Source organism: Schistocerca americana, chromosome 2 (genome assembly GCF_021461395.2).
Source record: "Schistocerca americana isolate TAMUIC-IGC-003095 chromosome 2, iqSchAmer2.1, whole genome shotgun sequence".
Classification (NCBI taxonomy): domain Eukaryota; kingdom Metazoa; phylum Arthropoda; class Insecta; order Orthoptera; family Acrididae; genus Schistocerca; species Schistocerca americana.
In genome coordinates this window covers 826,046,196-826,068,387 of record NC_060120.1, presented here as the reverse complement: position 1 = coordinate 826,068,387, position 22,192 = coordinate 826,046,196, and the positions used below count along the sequence as shown (strand labels likewise).

Sequence of the window (22,192 nt, the reverse complement as noted above, 5' to 3'; positions counted from 1 at the left end):
TATTCTCTTTTTTTGTTGTTGTTGACAAAAGCTGTTCATATAATGATAGCTCTTTATTGTAAAAACGGAACGAAACAAAGAATTATAAGCTTGTTTACAGAGGCATACAGCAAGGAAAGGTGTCTATGTGGTCCACTAGATATGCTGTACCATAATACAGAAAGTCTACACATGATTAATTCTGAGTTTATGTTTTACATAAACGTGCATCTAATTTTACTTTAGATGTGTATGTATCGCCTTAATTGGTGAAAGGACCACATTTATTTGATTTGATTGCATCTTTTGTATTACTTCAGCATGCCAAGAAGGGCAGTGTTGTGAGAATAGCCACAAGTCAGAGCAGCTGTGCCAGCTACGACCAGAGAGGGCTGTAAACGTCGTTTTGCATCTTCGCAGTCGCACTGTTATGAAACAGTGTCCCTCATTACTCTGTCACTTGTGCACATCCCGTCATGTACCATTGACAAGCCACATCCATTCTGATGAAGTTCCTACACTCCTGTTGATCTTTGAACTTTAACTCCTCTGTCAACTGGAGGGTATATGCCCTACCTTCACCCATTCTTTCCAGCGCGTGTCGAACCCAATTCCTGCACCTGGCATTATGTTGTTGTTCTGTAATTCACGCAACGAGTACAGCAACCACTATGATAGTAAATGCTGCATAGATAACTACATTCTCCGTGTCTTAAATGCTGTGATAATCATTCACTTATATCAATATGACATAAAGTGAACACAGTGTACGTAATTCTGCATAATCATAATGTAATTTCATTATAGCTGCACAAGATAAGAGTAACTGCTTAATAAATACAAAGTTAGATCTCTGAAAAGTTTCAACATGAGTAAATAGCAACGTTACAAAAATATCAGCTTTCACACTCAATGACGCAACTGATATAAACAAGCCTGTGGTTCCGAATGTGTTTGCTTGGGGTGCTGGTGCAGACTTGTATTTGTTAGGTGTGTCATGTAATATGGGCTTTACAGACTTTCTTTAATTATGTTGCGAAGGAGCTCTCTACCTCCATTCAATTGCTTAAAAGTGAAAGTACTACCAAGCACACAAAGGCATTTGAAGGAAAGTGTTTATTTTATTTTATTTTATTTTAGCCCCTGTACTTCATTCCGCTCGGAACTACTGCACACCAACGTGCTCCAACAGTGTATGGCATTGTAGTAAATAGCCATTACTGAGTTAACAGTCACTTGTTTCAACCTGATCCGTGCAGGTGCGTGAGCTGAGAAATGATGAATGAAGAAGCTACTTCTGACCCATCCATTTCTATTAAGACATCAACACAGGGTGAAGCGAGAAAAATTATTATAAATGCTGCACAGTGTTGCGAACGGAAGAAAATGCAAACAGGAGAGTATATTAAAAGAAAGGTGAATAATTACTTTATACTGTTTGGCCGCTTTAAGTTGACGGCTGGCGTGGTGGCTGTTGGGAACAGCCTTGACCCCGCATTAGGACTGCCGGGGATAGAGGAGTGGTGAGGGGAAGGCAGCGTCGACTGCTTGCGGCAGTGCTGATACCATTACTCGTATTTTGTGCTTAACACTAAATCAGCGGTGGCACTCGCGAAAATATTTCCCCTTAAATGAGACCTGAAATGGATTGTAAATCACTCACTATGCTGACATATCCATGCACGGGAGTTTTACCCACAACTTATGTATTATTTATTTATCAAAAATTATGAAAAATGAAAGTTGATGAACGTAAAACTTACAACACTTTGAACTGTCAGTCAAAAACTGATTTTTGGAATCTGTTCTGCAGATGGCATTAATGAAACACATTCCAGCAGTAATGTTAACAAAGTACAAATGACTCTGCCAAAACAATTGTCAAAATCATATATCTAATTCGAGGCCATCATCATCGTCGCCGCAAGTTAGTGAAAACAGTTTCTTGCATGAAACATCCTGGTAGATTAAAACTATATGCCAGACCAGGTTCGAGGTTCTGAGTCACCTGTCCAGCACACAATATTAACCTGCCAGGAAGTTTGAAATCAGTGCCCATTCTCCTGCAGGATGAAAATTCATTCTAGTTTTTTTGCATCTTGCTGCAAGTACTTGACAAATTTTCAGTTCTTGTAAGTTTTTTTGTCAAACTTGTAGAGGTTGTGTGTGTTCAGTACTAGTGCGAATATACTAGTGTCCACAAGGAGAATAGCACAAAGCCAGATGGACCAAAACAAATGTGCTTTTGGGACCCTTAAAAACATATAACTGGCACCATCAGCCAAGCAAGTGTGAAATGAGTTTACCAGTGAATTTGGCTCACCAGAAGGGAAAGTACACTGACAATATAGGTGTATTTAATTTTTTGCTGTTTTTAATGTTACTACCAATACTATCAACATAAATGCATTATGTTTGTAATAAAAGTAATCAATATTGCTTGCAAAAATCGAACAGTAATTAAAAGGCAGTCTTTTGGTGGGACAGCTCACCACATTTTTGTTTCCTTCTATCGAGTATTTCATTATACAATAGACAAGAGAAGTTTGAACATTTCTTTCTTCCTCTTTCTTTATTTTTGCATTTTGTCAAAATTTTTATTCATTAATAATAATAATAATAATAATAATAATAATAATAATAATGCAACAAGAGTGGCTACAGTTCTTGTTTTTAAGCATGATAGCATTCCTGCAAGTTCTTGAAGCAAGTTTCTGAAATTAACTTGCCCCAGCGACTTGAAGAAGTAAACTTGAGTAAGTTTTGTTCTAATGAAAACACCTTAGCAAGTGCTTGCAAAAGTTACTTGCTAGTGGACACAAGTCTTCCAACGCGTTCAGTAATATTTCATGTCTATCTGTGGGCAGATTGACGTTGGCAGCACTTGGAGACAAATGAATATCTCTCAGCTAGTACTGATTTTCTATGCTTCTGGCAACACTAGCAAAATCGTCAACTTATTGTGGCCAAACAGTAATAATAATTGTATAAATGCTGCAAAGCAAGACACAATTACAAATGTCTAAAATGCCATTCACCTTCTCCTATTTGAATAATTGTGTTACAACAGCCATAATTTAATTTAATAACTACTCAATGTTATTGCCACTCTGCTCAAAGAAATGGCCAAGCAAGCATTCACAAGCTACAGATTTATCAATGGAATACTGCAGATTACCCCACGGTAAAACTGATGGCTAGCTTTAACTTGTTCATTCATAATATTATGCCATTCTGTCAGCGTCAAGCACTCTTCCAGCCCCATAGATCTGTTTGATACATATCGGTAGAAGTCATTACTCTCCGTGATTATGACATCTTGTTTTTGACTGCTGCCAACTACTACAATTTAACAGTTAATACAACAGTTGTTACAAAAGGCTTAACGTAATTTCAGATATTGCACTAAACTGAATATGAACGTCTCTATAAAACGCTTTAACAAAACTTATTACTTCTGTGTTTTTCTACCATAGTAGCTCATCTATACTTTATTCCAGACTTCAAAGCAATGAATTCACCCGTCTCTCCCCACCTCTCACACGGTAGCACCACTCAGCTTCCTCAGATCCCCATTCCATGCAACAGATCGATGATTATAAATCAGTTACAAATCATTGTGTAAACCCTGGATCACCAATGGGTATTATGTGTATAACACATAGATTGCTATTTGAATTATCACAGATGGTTTAAACTGATAACATATCCATTTGGGTATGGTACCATAAAATTTTTTTAACAAATCAAAGTTTTTAAATAAAATAATTTTGAAAATTCCCATCTTCTGGCAGGTTTTCATGATTTCCAGGTTCACTGAACTCCTGCTTTAATACTAATACAATGTTCAGGCAGTGACATTACACTTCAGCTTTGCATATGAGCATGAGACTATAATTGTCATTATGCTTGGAAGTTTATGATGGTGCATGCTCTAACATATGGTTGCTGTGGTTGGACACACCTTCCATTTCCTCAAACTAGTCTTTCCTCTTATACTAGGTGTACAAGAGTCTTCAAATAAATGCTGGAAACCATTTTTTGATAGGTCCTTCAAAATTGCCTCCACAGCCTTCACTGCTGCTTCTGATGATTGATAATGCCGTCCATGAAGGCATTTCTTCGTGTTAGGAAATAGAAAAAAGTCACATGGCGCTAAATCAGGACTATGGGGAGGGTGAGGGATGCACTTCACGTTGATTTTTGCATTATATTCAGCAACAACATTGGCAATATGCTGCCATGCATTATCATGGTGCAGCATCCAGCCTGCTTCACAGAAATGTGATCTTTTGTGCCTGATATGGACTTGAAATGTTTTCAGGACATCCCTGTAGTGTTGTCCAGTTACTGATGTGTGTGCAGGTACAACATGCTGACAAACAATTCCCTGAATATCAAAGAATGAGATGACCATAACTTCCCCAGCAGAAGTAACGACTTTTGCTTTTTTGGGGTTGGTGATAAGGAGTTCTCCACACTGAGCTTTGCTGTTTGCTCTCAGGATCAAAATGATGTAACCAAGTTTCATCAGCAGTGATTACATTTGAAAGAAACTCCAAATCTTCCTCTAACATCAACTTTAACTGCATGCAGACCTGCTTACAAATGTCCTTTCGTTCGGGAATCAACAGTCTTGGAACCCATCGCACACAAAGACGTGTCATGTGTAATTTTTCTGTCACCAACATGTGGGTGGCACCCAATGAAATGTTCAGTATTTCAGAAAATGATCTTAAGGTAATTCGTCAAATCTCTCTCACAATGACCGCAGCAGTGTTGATGTTTTCTTCTGTAAGAGCAGTAACTGGAGCACTGGGTCCACCTTCCTTTGAAATCGATTGTCTCCCCTCTTTAAATATTTTAAACCACCTTCAAGCTGTGCTGTAGGGAAGAAAAGACTCTCCACAGGCCTCCTGTAACATTTTATAGGTCTCAGCTGAAGATTTGTTGAGCCAAAAGCAGAATTTCAAAGCCGCATATTATTCCTCGCGTGTTACCTTCATTGCAACGGTAGGTGATACTGAACATGTCTGACCTTGCCTGCCTCTCCCAGGCGGGAACCAGGAGTCCCAACAATGAAATACTATGGCACATTTGTTGCATATTAAGCTAAATGAATATCATAAGAATAAATTTTAGTGTGAAAAATTATGACCATTCTTTATTGAGCAGCCCTCATGGAAGTATGCAACCGGAATTTGGTTGCAATAATTACACATCTGTTGTTTGAAACTGATAAACAATATTTTATTTAAAATAATCTCCATTGCTATTTATACATTTCTCCCATTGCAAAAAAACATTTCTTCTTTTGAAGAAAACCAGACAGAGAGCTACTTTCACTTTCATATATTTTCATATGAATTGAAGCATTGTTCAGCGAGAGTGTGTCCCTGTGATGTGAACAGATGATAATAGGATGGAGCAAGTCTGAAGAATAAGTCGCATGCCTAGTATTTCCCAACTGAACACCTCGATCGTTTCCCTGACCCATTTTGCTGTGTGTGATGGGGCGTTATCATGGAGCATATGACATTGTGTTGCTTTTTTCATATTCCAGTAGTTTTTCACGTAATGCCCAATTTAAATTGATCATTTGCTGTTGGCAGCAATCAGTGTTAACAGTTTCACCAGCTTTTAGCAGCTCATGATAGAGGACACCATTCTGATCCCACCAAACACAGAGCACTGTCTTTCTTCCAAAGCGATTTGGTCTCACAGCGGAGATCGATGGTTTGCCTGTATTTACCCATGACTTACAATGCTTAGGATTCTCAAAATATATCCAATTTTCATCACCTGTCACTATTCAAAGGAGAAATGACTTTCTTTTGTATCTGGCGAGCAGCATTTCACAAGTGGTCTTTTGATTTGCTTGCTTTTTACTATTCAGTTCATGCAGAACACATTTTCTCACTTTCTGCACCTTTCCCATAGCTTTCAACTGAAGAGAAATGGCTTTCTGCATCACATTCAATTGTTCCATGAGTTCCTGTTGAGTTTGAGTATCATCTTCATCCAATAATGCCCACAATTCATTGTCTTCGAGCTTTTTCGGTGGTTTCCTGCACTCTTCGTTTCTCAGATCAAAATCGCCACTTTTAAATTTTTTGAAACACTGTGTTTTCCCAAGAGCATGTTCGTCGAAAGCTTTGACAAGCATTCAATGTGATTCCTCAGCAGTTTTCTTCAAATTATAACAGAAAACCAATGCTGTCTGCAAATCATAGTTCATAGACATAAAACTCAACATGCTTACGGGTTTTAAACAGATACCAATGTACTGAACTTGGGTTACTGTGTGCTGACATTCGTCATCAGCCATTACAGGAATAAGATGGTGCTACAGGCACGGTCTCACAGAGCCTACACTGATGGCTAGCACCATCTATACGGAAATTCCAGTTTCATACTTCTACACCTGGTAAATTATGTGGTAGAAACTGTATACAACATAGATATCATTCAATACACAAAGAAGTATATACACAGGAAACAAGATGTCATCAAACTAGTGACAGACTAGAAAGGTGGAGCAATCTTCAGCTTGTCAAGCAGAAACTGTAAACCAAAGTTAACTTTGTACTTCCTCGGCCCAATGACAGCAAAAGACTGACTATTTTTTTACTTTTCTGTTGTCATAATCTGTTATGTTACTTAATCTGTTAAATACAATCATTTAATTAAACTTTAATGTAGTCTGATCTTTTAATTTAGGGCATTAATTTCCAATTTTTAATTACATGCAAGTACTTGCAGATACCATACTTATACTAAATCCACAATGAACCATTATCCTCAATAGTGAAATAACCAGCCATACTGTTGCCAGGCCCACAAATTCCAGTGCCTTAAATGCCTACTAATCTAATTAATCTACAAAATTAATTCTACTTACTGGTTCAATCTCCTTGCTTTCGAAAAGTTCTTCACTTTTCAAATAGATCTAGTGTAACTTTCTTATGGTTCCTACAATAAAGAAGATGCGAGGGGTAAGTGAGGTACAGTAAGTGAGGTACAAAAAACTATTTTCATGTAGGAGATGAATAAAATGAGTGAAATGTATAACTAACAACAATTTTTTACGAAAAATGAAAATTTTATTCACTACAGATTAGAAGACAGAGTAGGGCTTAAAATATACAGCAAACAACAATATAACCCTTCATTCTTTCAGAACTATGAGAGTAAATTATTGAATAATGACACAAAAAGGATTAAATTACCCTTTTAGCTGTGTTGATACAATATTACTATACTTCGCAGTTTTAATTTCCCTTTTCTTCCTCTTCTTCTTCTTTGACTTTTCCTACTAGAGGTTAGTCATTTTCTTCTTCCAGTAGTCTTGGTTACTTCAGTCATAAACTGTTAACCCCTTCTCATCCATCGCTTGATCATTATATAACTTTCATGACAAATGTGTCTGACCCTTGCAGTTCTCCTCAGGGCCCACATCACTACCACCTTGGGCCACCTGTCATGGCTAATTCTTTCAAATTCTGAAACAACTGAAGACTTCCCTTCTCCAGTCTGTTCGTTATGGACTCTGTCACTTACATTTTTTTCCCATATTTTAGATGTTTTGATCTCATTTATGTGGGCAACCTGCAAGCAACCTCTCATAAAATCTAATTGCATTATTCCAACCTTGTCACTCCTTTTATTCGTAAAAGGCCACATTTTTGGCTATAAGTAACTATATTCTCAATAATACTACAGAATATGCTTTTTTTAGTCTGTTGAGTAATACTATGGTTCAAATGAGTCCATGTAGGGACTTCATCACTCAGTTACTCATCACTACTTTGGTCTGCAATATCTTTGTCACAGGTGCTGTTGTTGCATATAACAAAACCTAAATATTTAATTTTTCAATTTTATAATTCTTTCATCTTCAAGAACTAAATTGATTCCTTGTTCACAAAAGACATATGTACTTGGTCTTATCAAAATTAATTTTTTGACCGCAAGCAGGAATAACTGCCATTTAGGAAACTGTAGACTGCTACTTACTGTAAAGATAACATGCTAAGTTGCAGACAGGCACAAGTAATAGACACACATTAGCTTTCGGCCACAATCTTCATCGGAAAAAGAGAAACACATGCCATTCATTCAGACAAGCAAGCACACCTCACGCACACGACCGCCAAACTCCGGCTGCTCAGGCTCAAGTTGCCTGAGTAGGTGGTCAGGTGTGCCTCAGCTGTGCTTGCTTGTGTGAATGAATGGTGTGTGTTGCTCTTTTTCTGATGAAGGCTGTGTCTGAAAGCTTATGTGTCTCTTTTAATAGTACCTGTCTGCAACTTGGCGTGTTATCTTTACAATAATTAGCAATCTATCTTTTCCTACATTGTTGTTAATTTTTAGACTCCACCTTGCGTACTCCTTCTGCAATTTATCCAGTATCTGTTCCATTTCTTATCTGCGGTTTGCAAAAATTATTTGGTAATCTGCAAAAAGTAATGAATGCATTCTTTCCTGTCCAATTCACATATCCATCCCTGAACAATTTTTATATCATGGCTGAAGCTATTGGTGTATGTATGTTAAAAAATAATTAGGATAGACTGCAACATTACTTAAGGCCTTTGGTGGTTTTAAAGTTTTCTTATTCTGTTTCTCTTTTCCTTCTGTCTCTTTGTACTTCTTATAACTATAGTTATCCATTTACCCTGTACTTTCAGTTTCTTCATGCCAGGTGTAATCTCAGTTCTTGGGATAGTCATATGCTTTTTACAAATCTACAAAACTCACATCCATTGCCCTGTTACTAGCTCTGTTCTGTTCAACTACTAATGTAAGTGTGTGAATGTATCCAAACATCAGCCACCAGCCCTAAAGCCACTTTGTTCCTCTGAGAACTTTCTTATATTCTGTTCAGTCTTTTCCTTATGGATACTAGAGTACAGTTTTGCTAAGGCTATTTCACTAATTCCCATTAATTCCCCTGTAATATGAGCAAGACTTCTTGTCCCCCATTTTTTATAGATGTTACTAATAAAACCCGTTCCACTCTCTATGTATATCCTCCTCTTGTTCAACTTTGTTAGAAACTATACACAAATATTCTACTGTCTTTTCGCCTCCACATTTCAAGAGTTTAGTTCTAAAATTTCACTTTTTAATGTCAAAAAAGGGATCAGTCAGACATAACTTGTGTAATCTACACACGTGTGGTCATTTTGCTTCTTAAGTTCCTTTTGTAGAAAAACTTAACACTTTAATCTTTGTATTCTGAAGCCTAAGCATTGTCACCAAACCAGTTTGTTTGATTTTCTGTTTCCTTCTTCCCTAATTGGCAGTTCCAATATCTAAGTGTTCTCTTCAGATCTTCAAAAAATTCATTCCTGGAGTTAGTATCTGCCTCTCCAAGAGGATGCAAATAAATGGCTCACATCAACACAAGTCACTGAGTTGTTAATTAGCATAGGTTCATCAAACCTCACAGAGCTCAGGTTGTTTACCTCGGTAGCTTCGCACAGTCTCCATGGTGTCCAGCAGAACCAACATCACCAATATGCAGCATGCCTATCATGGCAGACAATGCTTTACTCAGGCTATTACTCCCTTACATCACATCACGTGCCCACTCAGTACCAATCATGGCAGACAATGCTTTACTCAGGCTATTACTTCCTTACATCACATCACGTGCCCACTCAGTACCACATTTACAATCTTCTACTGGAGACTACTTACGTCACCACCAGACAATGCTGTGACCAGTTACAGCTCCGGGCTTCATGCCAGCCACAACAGCTGCTCGCTAAATGGAGTCGTCATCCTCACCGTCAGCACCTGTTACTGACTCTAAACCAGACCACTGTCCACTGTTCATGGTGCCATGTCCTGTCGCCGACACTAAGCCAGACTTCTGTCCATCGCTCCCAGGTGGCATGTCTTGCCGCATGTTATGCCACATGCAGCCAAATGTCATCAAGCTATGCCTCCGACACATGCCAATGCCCAAGGTCCCAGAAGTATGGTCATCTTCAAGGATACACTCAGTGTTCCAGGTTGAATCCTACTGTCAATCGACCCCAGCTCCTCCTGCTCTACCGCCTACCACAACTCATGGACTTTATTGTTCAGGCAATGTCTCAGAGGGACATTTCTGTTTGTACTTTGGCTGTGGGAAATTCAAGCATGGAAACTGTATTTGAGGTTCTGTTCTTATATCTATAATAAACACTCCTGCCAGTCACTCCACTCAGCTAACAGCAACGATAAATGTATTGTGTGGGTTCTCAGTGCATTGCTGTTCTCCATGACCATCATGGATTCTGCTTTCTCCAACACTGGGAATAACTGTGCATCTCACAGCAGGAGCTGCTACAGATGTTGTGCAGGTGGACTGTGGATTTTCATGCCACTTTAGTGTCGAGTGAGGCACTTGTGGAGAGCCTCTTCCTCCGCTGCCCCCCCCCCCCCCCCCCCACCTGGCCTTGTTCCGCAACACCTTCCACTGCAGTGCCTCTGGCTCAGGCTCCTCCTGCTCTGCTGGTGCCCTCGTCACTGCCCAGCACAATGCTGGCTTTTACTCCAATGGCCAGCCAGCCACTGGGACATGCATTATCAGCCAGCGCATTGCTGGCTTGCACACTGCCGGCCGGCCTGCACATCCATATGCCACTGACTTGCCTCTATTGGCCCCCCATGTGGCCATCCCTCATGTCTCTGGCCCAGACATTTCTCCTCATTCCTGCATCACGTGCCCAACTGGCTCCTGCGCCACAGTTCCCGCCGATTCCTGCATCTCGAACCCTGCCGGTTTCTGCTCCAGCAACACCTATTCTGGCAGTGCCAGTTCATCCGCCATCTGCTCTGACCATGGTCAACCCTCTTACCAAGGATGTTGGTGCCCAACAGGATGTGGACAACGAGGCCACTCTTCACATGCATTTCCATGTTTCCGGATGTCTCTTCCTTTGTTTTGCTGGAACAAAGTTTCGTTCTTTTTCAACTGTCTGTGTGTTTTTCAACCACATCGACACTGCTTTTTGCACCTGTGTTCACTTCTTTTTTGATAGGCATTCCTTTATATTTCATATTTCCTCTCAGTGTTGCACATTCTTGGCACTGTTCTCTCCTCCAAGTAACTTGGGTGGTTCATTTCTATGTTCTTCCTATATGCATTCCCTTCCGTGTTGTTGTCATACTGCAACTTTCACATATTTGTCTGTGCCTTCAGACTCTGGTTCTTTTGTTGTGTCCTCTCCCTCTGTGGACCTTTCATTGACACCCAGACCACAATGACCGCTGTCAATGGTGCCTTCTCTGTGGCTGGCCCTCTCTGTGATAACGCCTCCCCCGATGCTGCCACAGTTGTCCCTCTGATGACTGCTCCTCTCCTCAACAACACTGCGCCTCCATCTGTGCTGCCACGCCGTTCCTCTCACAGCCAGCCCTCTCTTTGATGACACCATCATTGCTTCTGCTGGCGCTGCAACAGCCGGCCAAGTCACAGCCAGCCCTGCTCTTGGCATAACTCCTAGGATTGCCAAGCCTGTCAGCGAAAACATCATCCTAGTCATTGGTCTTCTGGTCCCTCGTCCTGTCGATAACAGTGCCAGTCTTCTTGTCAGTCCTGTCATCACTGGCCCTGTTCCAGTCAGCCATCCTGCTATCACCAGCCCTGGCAATGCTGATGCCAGTTGTCTTGTCAGTGTGTCAGCACTGGCCCTGCCACAGCTGGCCCAGTAGCTGCCTCTGCTGCTCCTGAAGCCATCGGAGTCATCCCCACTGGCGTCAATGTGACCGATCCTGTTCTTGCTGTTCAGCACTGCGACAACCGCCTGCAAGGTCACCAGCCCTCTCATTGCTGGCCCTGTTATGACCAGCCCTATCTCCGCAGACACCAGCCCTTCCGCTGTCAACATGGTTGCCACTTGCTGTATTACAGCTGGCCTTATAGCCACCACCACAACTTCATTGCCACAGTCCCCACCACAGCAGCAGACAGCCCTGCTGCCTTTACCACTGCCACTGCTGACCCTGCAACCAGTCTCAGCATACCCGTCAAATCACTCATTAGTCAGGTGCCATAGGCTTCCTCTCACAACCGGTTTTCTGTGCCTCCTGGATCCAATGCGCGTGCTCGCTCCAGGGGCTTTCTCCTTCCATTCCGTGTTGCTCCCTCCTTCGGATGCATTGACCACGGGTAGCTCTTGTCTGTCCCTGTGATCTGGTTCTGGCATTATGGAAATTTTGCTACAAATCTTGAGCAGTGCCAGGCCTATGTCCTGTCACCCCCCCCCCCCCCCCCGCCTGGCAACCATGCAGTCTCTCATTACGCTAATCTTGTTCATCTTTAGTTTGTACAGGTCAGGTCCCTGTTTGAGGTGGCCTCTTGTCCGCAGGATCAGATGTCTCACCAGCATTGTCACCTCATAACTGGCTGCCATTGATCAAACAACACTCTCATTGACCATTGACTGCCGACACCTGCCCTGCCATCATCGGCTTCCCAATCCCAGATTGCCTGCTCCCGACAACAGCCACTTCGCCTTTGATCTGGCTGAGTCATGTCTTTTGGGGGGGGTCGGATATGGTATCCATTTGGAACTTCATTGTTCCACGTCTCACGTGAGTATGGTGGGCTGCCGCCTCTGCAGGAGAATGCAAACACAAGTTACCATGCTGTTTACAAGCATATCGTAGCCATACAGCACCACATTAATTTTGCTCTGCTAGAGACTACTTAGGTCACCACCTGACTGTGGCACAATGAGTTACGTCTCTGCGATTCATGCAGACCACAACAGCAGCTCACTAAACAGGGTTATTGCACTCGTCATGACAACTTGTCACTGACACTATGCAGGACTGCCATCAAGCCTTCCCAGGTGCCATGTCTCGCCACACATCATCACATTAGCAGCCTCCAACACATGCCAATGCCCAATGTCCCAGAAGTACCGTCATCCTCTAGGATACATTCTGAGTTCCAGGTTGGGTCCTACCATCGATAATCCTCAGTTCCTCCCTGTTCACTGCCTACAACAAATCTTGGACTTCATCATGTAGATGCATCTCAGGCAGACATTTCTGTCTGTAGTTCAGTTGCATGGACATTCGTCCATGACACTGTATTTGCGTTGTGTTCTTATATTGTTAATAAACAGTTGTTATTCAGTGCAGTATTTTGCTTTCAAAAATGTTTGTCACTCATTTATTATGTCTCAGTACATAGTGAAAAACATTTATCATTATGATTTCTATATCCTTGAGTAGTTGCCTTCTTTTATTTTTACTGGTACAAAAGATGTGTTTATCTCTTGGCCTAGCTAATTCAGGTGACAATTTCGGTTTCATTTGTCTGTTGTTTCACCTACTGTTTCTCTACTTTAAACCATTGTCCAACTCTCACTCCTATAGAGAGGCACACTGCACATAGGAGATTTAACAAATGATTATCTTAAGAAGAAAACTGGAGTGGAATTCCACCTTATGCAAGGCACCTTTGTAGCTTCATTTTCACTCAGACACTTCCCATCCTTTTATTTTATTTTATTTATTTATTTTTTAGTGGATTTGTTTATTTTCCTTGTGCAAAATTGTTGTTACATGTTAACTTACAAAGAAACTTTAGGTACAAAATATTTACATTTGTAAAATGAGCAGTTATTGTCAAATTTGAGATGTGATCAAAATGGAATGGAAATTTTTGTTTTCCTTAAATAATCATGGTTTATACATCAACATCAACATTGCCCCCTTCAAAGCAACCCTCTCAGATATAATACACTTGTGCTAGTGATTTTTCCAATCTTGGAAGCACTTCTGAAAGTCACTTTTCATCATCAAGTCAAGTTCTTCAGCGATTCTGTTTTATCTCATCAATGGTGGCAAAATGACGTCATTCCATGGTTCTCTTCAGCCTCAGAAATGGAAAGAAGATGCAGGGGGAACAGTTTTACTTTTTGACACAAAATCAAGAAGGAGTACTGAGGTTTGAGTGGGAGCATTATCGTGGTGCAATTTCCCTAGAGTGGTTTTGCCACAATTCTGGTCTTTTCCTTTGGATTGTTTCACATAAATGGCACACAACTTCAAAGTAGTATTTCGTATTGGCTACACAAGGCTGGAATTCATGATCCAATATCCATTGTAATCAAAGAAAACAGTGAGAAGAACATTCACATGTGATCCAATTTATCGATTTTTTTTTGGTCTTGGCTCTTCAAGACTGTTTCAATTGGCACAATTGGGACTTGGTGTCTACGTCATACCCATGTTGAATCATGTCTGTGTGAAAACAAAACTGCAAATGTGTCTTGCATGAGGTGTTATTCCTCTCCAGTTTTTAGTGAATTCCTTCAACATTTGATGTCCATATATTTGCTCATTAAAAGACGTCTCTTTTCCTGTGGTGCATGTTTAGTGAAGGTAACCCCACATTCTAATTTATCTCTTGTAAAAAAAAAGAAAAAAAAAACCTCCCTTAATAACTAAATAGCTTTCCTTATTCAATTTTGGACATCCTGATTGTCACATTTGTTGCTTACTACCAACAGCTTTGCCTTATCAATATTTATCTTCAGTTTATACTCCTTTAAACGAACTGTCAGTCTGTTCAGATTTTTGTTGACATTCTTGACTAAATCTTCCACTAAAGCACATTATACGAAAATCGTATGCCATGACTTCTTGTCTGTGAATTACAATTCTCTTTGTTCTCTCTTTCAAGATGCTAATCTAATCTTCAATCAGTACAGGATATACATAAAGTCTGGGAACACTTTCAATATTTATTGCGCAAGAACTAAACATTGTACAGATGTCATACATATTGCATTTTGAAGAGAAATTCCAAAAGTTTTTTTTTTTTTTTTTTTTTTTAACAAAGATTCAGTAAGCAAACCATGAGTGACCCGGCAGACGTCAATATGGTAATCAAATACTTGCCACAAATACTTGCCATACCAATCCAAACATGGCATTGTCGACTGTGGCAGTCGCTTCCTGTATTCTCTCCCTGAGCTCTGCTACATCACGTGGTAGAGGCGGTACATACACCAGATCTTTAATGTGTCCCCACAGAAAAAAGTCACGCGGAGTGAGATCTGGTGACCGGGGAGGCCATTTCATGAAACAGCTGTCCCCACCTGTAACACGGCTGATCCATTGATGCAGCAGCTCCGTGTTCAGGTACCCACGAACTTCACGATGAAAATGGGGTGGAGCCCCATCCTGCTGAAAGATGAGCGGAGAGTCCGACTGCATTTGAGGCACCAGCCATTGCTGCAACATGGTCTTGTAGGAATATCCAGTGATAGTGCTCTCGGTGAAGTGCTCTCGCTCCTGAACTCGCCATGTTTGCGACTAGTGCTGACAATTGGCAAATTACCAAACTATGCTGTGGTGGTATACACAAAAAAAAACTTTCAGGCTTTCTCTTCAAAATGACATAAGTGTTTGGTTCTTGAGTAATAAATAACTGAAAGTGTTCCCGGACTTTATGTACACTCTGTATAATGCCTGACAAAAAAAGTGAAGAACCCAGAAGATATGGACAGATGCCAAAGTAACTTTGAACTCGTGGAACACTGGATGGCATGTAAACGAAGACAGTTGCAATTCTCTGTGACAGGTAGACAGACCACCAAAGTATTACCGTTGTTTGTGTTTACTAATGTTACCAGGCTGGTAGGGTATATAAGGGGTGGGAACAGTATCAAATGTTGAGTGATCACTGTGAAGAACATGCAGATTCTGCATACTCCTGTAAGACAGCACCTGACAGAATTTAAAAGGACTTTCACTGTGTGTCATCATTTAGACTGCTGGTCGAATTGCATATCCAGATTTGTGGGGCATTTGGATATGAGAGTGGTGTAATGCTGCACTTCATAGGACCATGAGAGCAGCCATATTCACCATCAAGGTTCTTGTCAGCCATGTCTGACCACCCCAAGGGAGGACTGCCGTATTGTGCATAAAGAACACTGTTACTCCCTAGACATCAGCACCTGCTGCCTGGGAACAAGTATTGACTCCCGGCAACATTCTGTGTCATCCCACACCATGAGTGGGAGACTAGCAGCAGACTAGGGAATTACTGTCCTACGTGTAGGCACAATTATGGTTCTGCACTACCCTGGATGACGATCGACAGCGCATGCAAAGGTGAGCTGAGGAGACATTCCATTCTACAAAAGTTTTGGAATGGCACAGTGGTGTTATTACTGGCATCATGGTGCATGGAGCCATCAGCTATTACTTCACATAGTTGCTGGTAGTGATCAGGGAACTCTTGATCGTACAGTGGTATGTCACGGACATCCTGTGTTCTCATATGTCACTTCTCATGTGATAGTATTGTGCTGCCATTTTAAAGCATGACAATGCCCGCCCATACATGGCAAATGTTTCTATGAACTGTCTGTGTGATGTTGAGCTACTCCTGTGGCCATTAAAGACCCCCAGATCTGTCCCTGACAGGACATGTGTGAGACCAGCTCAGGTGCCAACTCCGGCTCAGTGTCAGTGTCCTGGATATTGTGGACCTGTTACAAGTCATGGGCCAGGTTGTCTCAGAAGACAATATGATGGCTTAATGACAGAATTAGTGCATGCACCCACATCAGAGGGGGTACAGCTTCATACAGATACTGCCAAGTTCATAAATTTCACTTGAGTTTGCGATAACTGAAGTAACATCAGATACCGCCTCAACCCATGAAATTTCATTTCATTTTCTCCTCCCCTTCTGGGTAGTTCACTTTTTCTTCTCAGGCAGTATTTGTTGAACAAGTATGGTGAAAGGGGGATGCTTTGTCTGTTTCCTTTCTTGATTTTTAAAGGTCTTCTTTCCGATATCATATGCACTGCTAAATTGGTTCCACTATTAAAATTAAACTGATCTTTTAAGCTAAGCTCCATCTCACTTTTTTAGTATCTTCATTACATGTATATATGATACACAGACATTGTCCAGTTATCACATTATGCAATAACATTTCCTTTTTTAAAACAAAGCAATTGTTTTACAGATCCCCAATTTCCTCTTTCTAGTGGCTGTCTATAATTATCTTAAACAAGAAATTCTTCACCTTTTCACAAAAATCTGCTGATATATCATTGAAATCTACTGCTTTTATATCCTTCAGATTCTTCAGAGCATGTTCAATTCTGGCTGTGGTACTTGTCAGTGTTCACACATCTTCACCATCTTTTTGTTCACATTTTCTACTTTTACATTTGTAGTTTTCTTTCCCGTTGCACTGAAGAATGTTGCATCACACTTCCTATTTTTGTGTCCTTTTCAGTATCTTTTTCAATATCAGTTGTTTGCTTTTTCTTTTGCTCCTTTGTACTTGCAAATAATAAGATTATTAGTTCTCTTGTAAACTTTCATCCGGTCTGCTGAGCATTGTTGGCAAGTGGGCTGCACTCAGCCCTTGTGAGGCAAACTGACGAGCTACGTGATTGAGAAGTAGCAGCTCCAGTCTCATATGCTGCCAGGAGGGCAGTGTCCTGACTACTTGTCCCTCCATATCCACATCCAGTGATGCCTGTGGGTTGAGGATGACACAACGGCTGGTCTTCATGGCCTGTTCAGGCAGAGTTTAGTTTGGTTTCTGTAATCTTTCAGATGATTCTCTGCACTCCATAGATGCAATATCTGCTCTATAATTAAATGTGTTCTTAGCTATAATTTTTTATTGCCTATAAACTTATCCACAATTTTCTTAATTCCATTCTTATGCATTTTCTATTCTGAGTCATTTTCATTCAAGTCTGTAATTTCACTTGTCTTTTCCCTCCATACAACTTTTTAGTCCTTAATTCTTCAATCTATCCTCTTTCAAAGCCCTTTATGGTGGCACCAATGTCACTATGGAAACCAAGTAGCTGGCACAGCATCACTATCAACTGCCATGGCACTTGTCATTAGGAGTGCCCTCTAACGAGGCCACGCATACCAGAATCCTTCATATAAGCCATTCTAGGGCTGGTTTGAGCCAGGTGTAATTCTGTTGCAGTATTGATGCAGTGGAAGTGTTTGCTGGAAACCTACTGGTTTGGTTCATGCTGTGGACTTGGTTTACAGGTGTTTACTCTTTGGACTCTTAGTGACTGGCTGACATCTTGACACTGTGTGAGCTGGACTTTGGTTGACATGTGCAAACTGGAATTTGGTTGGATTTCTTGCTTAAACATAGCCTAATGCTCTGGGGAGTGTTCTGTAATAATTTCTTTTTTTAAGCTGGGGTGACACTACATTAGTTTTGAGTGTAGACAGCCTTTACAAAAGTAGTGAGAACTCGGGACCTGTGACGCTTGCAAATCAGTCTTTGAACATTCCATGATTAGGTGAAAGTGTAAGTTTCTTACCATGCAGCAACTTCTGCAATTACTAATGCAAACCGCGCCTGATCACCAAGTGCTAACAGCAGCAACATTGTAGCCCTCTTAAGTGTTAGGAAATGTAACAAGTACATCTTCGTGCCACCCATGTTTATGGCTTCTCTACAATGTAATGAACAAAGTGAAGAGTGGGATGCTTAGAGCCAATAATTGCAGTTACATTCTATGACTGCCAAATTTCTGACACAGAAAGATGAAAGGTGACATTCTTGTTAGGAAATCTTAAATTGTATTACCTAATACAGAAACTATAGCCACTAACAAATCCAGTGCTTACAAGACAATGAAACACATTATTACAGCCAGGACTGAATTTTGGCAGCACAAAAATGGCCCCCGTCAATCTCATACGTACTGGACCGCCGACCTATGAAGACTAAGCAGGAATAGCAATTCTGAATGTTTGTGCACAGAACTATTCTCTAATCATTGATGTTAAGTGCAACTTACACCCAACTCAGAAGTTTGGAATCATGCGCTGAGGAAATCAGCTCCTTCTCTAATAGAAGTGAAATCAGATCCTTCTCTAATGGAGGTAATGTGAACCGCTCAAGCCTATGAAACTGCCTTTGCAGCCCAGAGTTTGTTTACAATGGAAGAAGACATCACGGCAGTCAGCTTTCCAGCACTGGTCATGTGGGATGTCAAGCTACCTCTAGCAGCGCCCTCACCTTCTCCATGACTCAGATGATCCCATCAACAACCACAACAATGGTGACAGGCCATGCCAGTAACAGCATCACTGTCGGGCTGTAAACCACATACACAAAGATTGCCCTCTTCGGTGTTAACATGCCACAGGTGTGGCAAAAAGGGATACTTGCAAGAGGTATCTTTCAGCAGTTCTACCACAAACATGCCCCTACTTGTGGAAGTAAACCACATGAGTAATAGATCTGTGGAAGAGCAGACTTCTCAGTATGCAGCCCCAACAAAAGTACTTAGATGCATCTACAAGCAGCAAGCACTCAGTGAAGTTATTCTTTCACACTGGTGCTTCTGTGTCCTTGCTAAACCAAGGCACTTACTTAAATTTGAGGTTGCTGCCTGAACTTTTGGGCTTATGGACACCATCATGTGTCCTTGTTAGGAAAACTTTCAATTTTACTTACGTATAATTAAGTCCACCACCCAGTAAATTTTCCAGTGGTAGAGGTTCCCAAGGTGGACAGTGTTTATGGAGTGGACCCTTTTCATGCTTTTGGGTTTACAATTCTTTAAACAGTACACACTATGAAGTCTGAAGGATTTTCCACCAACCTTAAGATTCTCTGTGACAGATATCCTCAAATCTTCTCACCTGAGATAGGGAAGGTGACTGATTTTGAAGCTCACATTACTTTTAAGTGATGGCTACTCCATACTTCTTCAAAGCTCACCTGGTGACCCTGACTCAGAAGGATGCCCTCAAAGTGACTGGGCAGACTCACTCATGAGGATGTGTTAAGGCGTATTCCTCACGGTCAATGAGTCACTCCACTTAAACGGCACTTTGAGTCTTTGTGGTTTCCTTCAAGTGATGTTAAACACAAATGAGTTGAAATGGAAACTTACCTCTACCAACCACTGGTGAACTACTTACCAAATTAGGCCACAGCACTTTATCCAGTAAAATCATCCTCACAGAGAAATATTTTTAAATTCCCTTGAATGCAGTGTCACGAGTTTACCTAGTGCTCAATACACCATACAGCCTCTACTGTTATAACTGGTTACCTTTCAGAACCCAATCAGCCCCTGTGATATTCCAGTGTGTTATGGATCAGTTTCTGCACAGAATTTCAAACTGTACCGCGTACCTCAATGAAATCTTAATTACAGGTTTCACTCCTGAGGACCACACCTTCACAACCTCAAACACTTGCTCCAGAGGCTGGCAACAAAAGGACTAAAACGCAACCAGCAAAAGTGTTCTTTCATGCAGTCATCCTTGACATATCGGGGTTCAAACTTTGAGCTAATCGACTTGAACCAATGGAAGATTACGTCGAGTGATCCACAACATATAGCCACCTACAACTGTCAAAGACCTACAAGTGTTTCCTCGTAAGATCAACTATTATGGCAGCTTTGTTGCAAATATAGCTGAAATCTCTCCTCACTGAACCAGCTATGATTCCAAGTTTCATGTACTGAATGGTCGCCTCATTCAGGCTTTCCATACTTTGAAATACTTCCATAAGCAAGCACCATGTTAGTCAACATACACCCCTGGCCTGTCTCTGAATAGTAATGACCAATGCATAAACCCATGGTACAGGCTTCACTTAAAACTTCCAGGCTGATGGGCCATGGACAATGTATGTAAAGGGGAGAGTTTTATACATCAACCACGCCCATCAATCTGGAAGTTTTAAGTGAAGACAATACCAGCTGTGAAAGCCTACATTGTATGACCCTGGTATAGGTGTCATCCACTCCCATGACTACCCAAATGGCCCAGAAAGTCCTGTGGCGCATGCTTCTAAGACCTTATTTGCCTCCCAGGAATGCTACAGACAGAAATTTTGCCTTGTTCCATACCATAACCCGCTGCTAACATCTGGTGCAGAGGAACAGGCTGCTCAAAACATTGGTACATAGGTTTTGAACCTGTCCACCAAGCAATCTCAACCAAGAACTAGAACATCTGAGGATGGGGTTCCAGGAGAATGGCTACAAAAGGTAGCAAACTTGGAGAGCAAAGTCCGGAAGTCCTATACCAACTGTACAACTAGCAGGAAAAATAGAGGAAACTCAGGATGATGTGGACACTGCATTTATTCTATTTGGAGGTGCATTATCCTTATAAGTAGGACAACTTATCCACAAATAACAAGTGAGGACTGTTTCCCACCAACAAGCTAAAACACAAGCACTGCTTGTTAATATAAGGATGAGCTCAGACAAAAGATTTCCAGAGTCTGTTAGATAATGTTCCAATGTTGAATGACATACATAGGTAATACAGTATGTACTGTTGAGAATCACTGCTGTGAACACCAATGGCACAACAGATTGCAGTACCTAACAATCTGGCAGTCAAGGAAAACTGCCTATCGGAATAACACAGGATGGATTATGACCATACTATATTCCTGACACACACACACTTAACTTCTGGGGCAGTGTCACTACAGAATTTTTCAGGATTTGTGTAAGCAAACAGCTGATCAAACATGAAAATGGCTACACCCTTCATGAGGCTTGCAAACTGCACTTCAGTATTCAGTTTATTCACCATTGACCACTTACAGCAGAATAGGTCTTAACATTAAATATACAATTAACAATAACTTTACAGTAAAGTTTTTAAAATTTAATTCCTTTTCTTTTAGGAATATTCTTATATACTAATGTCAATGATTATTTCAAAATATTCTGTTATCTTATAAAATGGGTGTTTGAGTAACCAGTCATAAATCTTATGTTTGAAAATATAACTGGTCAGTGACCAAGCAGATGCTGGAAGTTTATTTAAGAGTTTTAAACTCATTATTTTGTGTGAGTTTGCAGTCTTTGTGAGTCTGTGTCTTGGTATGTCGAAGTCCAGTTAGCCTCTGGTGTTGTGGGGATGTATGTTCTCTCTGGTCTTGAACTCATTTAAGTTGCTTCTGACATAAAGCAGTGCTGTGTAGATGTATAGATTCACAACAGTTAATATCATGTGCTCGATAAAGAGGGGGCAGCAGTGTTCCTTGGGCTTAACTTTGCTCATTATTCTGATTACTTTTTTTTTTTAATTTTCAGAATTTCACTGACAAAGCAAGAATGTCCCCATAACAATATGCTGTAGGAAATGTGTGACTGAAAGAGGCCAAAATATACCACCTTTAGATACTCATCAGTAACTACA

General features: G+C 40.8%; 1 protein-coding gene across 8 annotated transcripts in view; it reads right to left on the bottom strand.

Moving 5' to 3' along the window:
* LOC124595536 (L-gulonolactone oxidase-like) overlaps nt 1-22,192 on the bottom strand; it is a 98,666-nt gene that overhangs the window by 50,679 nt on the left and 25,795 nt on the right. For 6 of the 8 annotated variants that reach the window (XR_006978221.1, XM_047134309.1, XM_047134306.1 and 3 more), the window contains one exon: nt 6,881-6,951. The gene's annotated coding sequence lies outside the window, so the exon portion shown is untranslated. Of the gene's footprint in view, nt 1-1,486; nt 1,618-6,880; nt 6,952-22,192 lie in introns of those variants that run through there. The other 2 variants (XM_047134307.1, XM_047134311.1) reach the window with 1 other exon arrangement.